The sequence below is a fragment of the Tachypleus tridentatus genome, chromosome 12 (assembly GCF_004210375.1).
Source record: "Tachypleus tridentatus isolate NWPU-2018 chromosome 12, ASM421037v1, whole genome shotgun sequence".
Lineage (NCBI taxonomy): Eukaryota > Metazoa > Arthropoda > Merostomata > Xiphosura > Limulidae > Tachypleus > Tachypleus tridentatus.
In genome coordinates, this window is record NC_134836.1 from 50,588,637 (window position 1) to 50,594,636 (window position 6,000).

General features: G+C 39.6%; 1 protein-coding gene across 1 annotated transcript in view; it reads right to left on the reverse strand.

The window, feature by feature from the left end:
• Window positions 1-5,744, reverse strand: part of LOC143233294 (uncharacterized) — a 135,734-nt gene extending 129,990 nt beyond the window's left edge. The window contains exon 1 of the mRNA XM_076469425.1: window positions 5,620-5,744. The gene's annotated coding sequence lies outside the window, so the exon portion shown is untranslated. The remainder of the gene's footprint in view (window positions 1-5,619) is intronic.
• Between the last annotated feature and the right edge of the window lie 256 nt (window positions 5,745-6,000).

Genomic DNA, 6,000 nt, shown 5'->3' on the forward strand with positions numbered 1-6,000 from the left:
AAAAAGTTTTTTTTCGAAATGTAACAATTAATCGAACAAGTGTTATAGGTGATATGGTGAAGTTTGAATTTGGGCGAAAAAGAGTTGATAAAGACAATGTTTCTTCTTGCATTTCGTGGAATTTCAAACAAAATAACGTACATAAGACCACCAACTTTGCTTGAACAGTTTGTAATAAGCTATAAGTAATATCACAGATTAATAATATACAATAACATGAAAAGATTGTCCTATTTGTACTACAATAAATTGACTATACTTAAAGACATTTCATTATATCGTATACCAAGCACGGACTACTGAAAAGTTTAATTTTGGCACTTCCAAACATTATTTCTACATAAAGAAAACCTAAAACGTTTCAGGTCCATGGATATAGTAAGGTTCATCTTTGAAGGAAAATATTCATCTCTCTCATGACGGCTGGTATGGGTATAAACACTTTTATTGATAAGCAGAGAACAACGTTTCGACCTTCAGTAAAAGTGTTAATACCCATACCAGTCGTTATGAGATACATTTATTTCAAATGGGTTTTCGTCATCTAGAAGGAAAATGTTCCTTACGTACTCACTGAAAACATAATTTATATTTGAATTTAAGTCGTCGGTGTTCTGGTGAGAGTTATCGCTAGTTTCCGATAATATCTAAGATGAAAATGTTGCAAACTTTAACAAACGTGTACAGTTTCGATACACACGTTCTCCAGATAACATAAAAATGTTTAACATATGTCATAAAATATTCACATTCACACTTTATGAGAGAAATATAATTTATATAGTGCGAAAAATGTGAACTTCACTTAGCATTGAAACATCTATTTTTAATGAAACACAAAGCCCTATATTTAATATCACAAGTATGCGTTTGAGTGTTTGTAACATAGATACAAACAAGTTAGTAGAACGTAAACAGATTTTAGATGCTAGAGTAGTAACTGGTGGGTGTCACAGGTACAGTAGTAGATGGCAGGTATCATAGGTACAGTAGTAGATGGCGGGTGTCATAGGTACAGTAGTAGATGGCGGGTGTCATAGGTACAGTAGTAGATGGTAGGTATCATAGGTACAGTAGTAGGAGATGGTAAGTGTCACAGGTACAGTGGTAAATGATGGGTGTCACAGGTACAGTAGTAGATGGCGGGTATCATAGGTACAGTAGTAGTAACTGGTGAGTGTCACAGGTACAGTAGTAAATGATGGGTGTCACAGGTACAGTGGTAAATGATGGGTGTCACAGGTACAGTAGTAGATGGCGGGTATCATAGGTACAGTAGTAGTAGATGGTAAGTGTCACAGGTACAGTGGTAAATGATGGGTGTCACAGGTACAGTGGTAAATGATGGGTGTCACAAGTACAGTGGTAAATGATGAGTGTCACAAGTACAGTGGTAAATGATGTGTCACAGTGGTAAATGATGGAGTGTATCACAAGTACAGTGGTAAATGATGGGTGTCACAGGTACAGTGGTAAATGATGGGTGTCACAGGTACAGTGGTAAATGATGGGTGTCACAGGTACAGTGGTAAATGATGGGTGTCACAAGTACAGTGGTAAATGATGAGTGTCACAAGTACAGTGGTAAATGATGGGTGTCACAAGTACAGTGGTAAATGATGAGTGTCACAAGTACAGTGGTAAATGATGGGTGTCACAGGTACAGTGGTAAATGATGGGTGTCACAGGTACAGTGGTAAATGATGGGTGTCACAAGTACAGTGGTAAATGATGGGTGTCACAGGAACAGTGGTAAATGATGGGTGTCACAAGTACAGTGGTAAATGATGAGTGTCACAAGTACAGTGGTAAATGATGGGTGTCACAAGTACAGTGGTAAATGATGAGTGTCACAAGTACAGTGGTAAATGATGGGTGTCACAAGTACAGTGGTAAATGATGAGTGTCACAGGTACAGTGGTAAATGATGGGTGTCACAGGTACAGTGGTAAATGATGGGTGTCACAGGAACAGTGGTAAATGATGAGAGTGTCACAGTTACAGTACAGTGGTAAATGATGGAGTGTCACAGTGTACAGTGGTAAATGATGGGTGTCACAGGTACAGTGGTAAATGATGGGTGTCACAGGAACAGTGGTAAATGATGGGTGTCACAGGTACAGTGGTAAATGATGGGTGTCACAGGTACAGTGGTAAATGATGGGTGTCACAAGTACAGTGGTAAATGATGAGTGTCACAAGTACAGTGGTAAATGATGAGTGTCACAAGTACAGTGGTAAATGATGGGTGTCACAGGTACAGTGGTAAATGATGGGTGTCACAGGTACAGTGGTAAATGATGGGTGTCACAGGTACAGTACAGTGGTAAATGATAGGTGTCACAAGTACAGTGGTAAATGATGAGTGTCACAAGTACAGTGGTAAATGATGGAGTGTCACAAGTACAGTGGTAAATGATGAGTGTCACACAGTACAGTGGTAAATGATGGGTGTCACAGGTACAGTGGTAAATGATGGGTGTCACACAGTACAGTGGTAAATGATGGGTGTCACAAGTACAGTGGTAAATGATGGGTGTCACAGGAACAGTGGTAAATGATGGGTGTCACAAGTACAGTGGTAAATGATGAGTGTCACAAGTACAGTGGTAAATGATGGGTGTCACAAGTACAGTGGTAAATGATGAGTGTCACAGGTACAGTGGTAAATGATGGGTGTCACAAGTACAGTGGTAAATGATGAGTGTCACAGGTACAGTGGTAAATGATGGGTGTCACAGTTACAGTAGTAAATGAAGAGTGTCACAGGTACAGTGGTAAATGATGAGTGTCACAAGTACAGTGGTAAATGATGGGTGTCACAGTTACAGTAGTAAATGAAGAGTGTCACAGGTACAGTGGTAAATGATGGGTGTCACAAGTACAGTGGTAAATGATGAGTGTCACAAGTACAGTGGTAAATGATGGGTGTCACAAGTAGTACAGTGGTAAATGATGGGTGTCACAGGTACAGTGGTAAATGATGGGTGTCACAAGTACAGTAGTAAATGATGAGTGTCACAAGTACAGTGGTAAATGATGGGTGTCACAGTACAGTGGTAAATGATGAGTGTCCACAAGTACAGTGGTAAATGATGGGTGTCACACAATGTACAGTAGTAAATGATGAGTGTCACAGTAAATGATGGGTGTCACAGTACAGTGGTAAATGATGAGTGTGTCACAAGTACAGTGGTAAATGATGGGTGTCACAGGTACAGTGGTAAATGATGGGTGTCACAAGTACAGTGGTAAATGATGGACAGTTACAGTGTCACAGGTACAGTGGTAAATGATGGGTGTCACACAGTGATAAGAATTATGGGTGTCACAAGTACAGTAGTAAATGATAGATTGTCACAGTACAGTGGTAAATGATGGGTGTCACAAGTACAGTGGTAAATGATGGGTGTCACAAGTACAGTGGTAAATGATGGGTGTCACAAGTACAGTGGTAAATGATGGGTGTCACAGGTACAGTGGTAAATGATGGGTGTCACAAGTACAGTGGTAAATGATGGGTGTCACAGGTACAGTGGTAAATGATGGGTGTCACAAGTACAGTGGTAAATGATGGGTGTCACAAGTACAGTGGTAAATGATGAGTGTCACAAGTACAGTGGTAAATGATGGGTGTCACAAGTACAGTGGTAAATGATGGGTGTCACAGGTACAGTGGTAAATGATGGGTGTCACAAGTACAGTGGTAAATGATGGGTGTCACAGGTACAGTGGTAAATGATGGGTGTCACAAGGTACAGTGGTAAATGATGAGTGTCACAGGTACAGTGGTAAATGATGGTGTGTCACAGGTACAGTGGTAAATGATGGGTGTCACAGGAACAGTGGTAAATGATGAGTGTCACAAGTACAGTGGTAAATGATGGGTGTCAGTAGTAAAATGATGAGTGTCACAGTTACAGTACAGTGTAGTAAATGATGGGTGTCACACAAGGTACAGTGGTAAATGATGGGTGTCACAGGTAACAGTGGTAAATGATGGTGTGTCACAGGTACAGTGGTAAATGATGGTGTCACAGGAACAGTGGTAAATGATGGATGTGTCACAGGTACAGTGGTAAATGATGGGTGTCACAGGTACAGTGGTAAATGATGTAGTACAGTCAAAGTACAGTGATGGTAAATGATGGTGTGTCACAGGTACAGTGGTAAATGATGGATGTCACAGGTACAGTGGTAAATGATAGGGTGTCACAGGTAAAGTGGTAAATGACAGGGTGTCACAAGTGTCACAGTGTGTAAATGATGAGGTGTCACAAGTTGACAGGTACAGTGGTAAATGATGGGTGTCACAAGTACAGTGGTAAATGATGGGTGTCACAGGTACAGTGGTAAATGATGGGTGTCACAGGTACAGTGGTAAATGATGGGTGTCACAGGTACAGTGGTAAATGATGAGTGTCACAGGTACAGTGGTAAATGATGGGTGTCACAAGTACAGTGGTAAATGATGGGTGTCACAAGTACAGTGGTAAATGATGAGTGTCACAGTACAGTGGTAAATGATGAGGTGTCACAGGTACAGTGGTAAATGATGGGTGTCACAGGTACAGTGGTAAATGATGGTACAGTGTCCACAGGTACAGTGGTAAATGATGAGTGTCACAGGTACAGTGGTAAATGATGGGTGTCACAAGTACAGTGGTAAATGATGGGTGTCACAAGTACAGTGGTAAATGATGAGTGTCACAAGTACAGTGGTAAATGATGGGTGTCACAGGTACAGTGGTAAATGATGGGTGTCACAGGTACAGTGGTAAATGATGGGTGTCACAGGTACAGTGGTAAATGATGGGTGTCACAGGTACAGTGGTAAATGATGAGTGTCACAGGAACAGTGGTAAATGATGGGTGTCACAAGTACAGTGGTAAATGATGGGTGTCACAGGTACAGTGGTAAATGATGGGTGTCACAGGTACAGTGGTAAATGATGGGTGTCACAAGTACAGTGGTAAATGATGGGTGTCACAGGTACAGTGGTAAATGATGGGTGTCATAGGTAGTAGATTGTGGGTGTCCTTTCAACAACATAACAAAGTAGGTTACATTTAAAGAATAAAGATTTTTCTTGGGAGGGCCTTATAGCCTTAAGAAAATACATTCAAACTTCAACATCAATGGAAACAAACATTTTGAATATGTTTTTACTGTTTTTTTCCTCAATGTCAATAAAAAATACACATGAGTGTTCTGAACAGAAATACCACTCTTTGTTTTAAGACGGATTGATTGACTCAAAATATTAAATCAATTCTAAATCTTAAGTTATCGTACATTTTGCAAAATAAACACGCGTTTAAGTTTGGCGTGTTAATTGCAAAATCACTACATAAAAGATGCATTTTGCACAGACATGTGTACATATCAAATAATTTATAATGGTTAAATACAGTTAAATTTCAGAAATAAAATCTTTGGAAGAAACTTATCGGTTAAGGTCAACAATGCTAATAAACAAGTCACTGTTTTTCTGACAACGTTATTTGTTAAGTATAGAAATTCTTATTATTAAATTGGTTCATGCTGTTTAAAAGTTTATATGTAACAACAGATAGAAAATTAGATACACAAACAGACAGACATATTTTGTTTTCTACCTTGAGAGCTGAATAATTTCATAAACTTGACTCTGTATCAATTATGTTCGAAACACAGCATCACATGAATTAGTTCTTTCAACTGTTTCCAATCTATAGTTTCCATTACTTCTGTTTGTTTCCTCCACGATTTCACGTAAACCCTTCTGCCGAAGCAACATGCATTTAAATACTACATAGTAACCGCTAGATGGCGATATTAGTATTCCAAAGCCGTAAAGAAGAGCCAGCTTACAGTCTTTAGCACTGGAACGTTCCTGTTGGTCGAATGTGCCAACCATACGGCCATAAGACTTTGGCATCTCGCACCTGAAGCTTTATTACGTGGGATGACGCTTTTCTTGAGACGCCTTCTATTGATCGTATAATGCTAGAAACGCT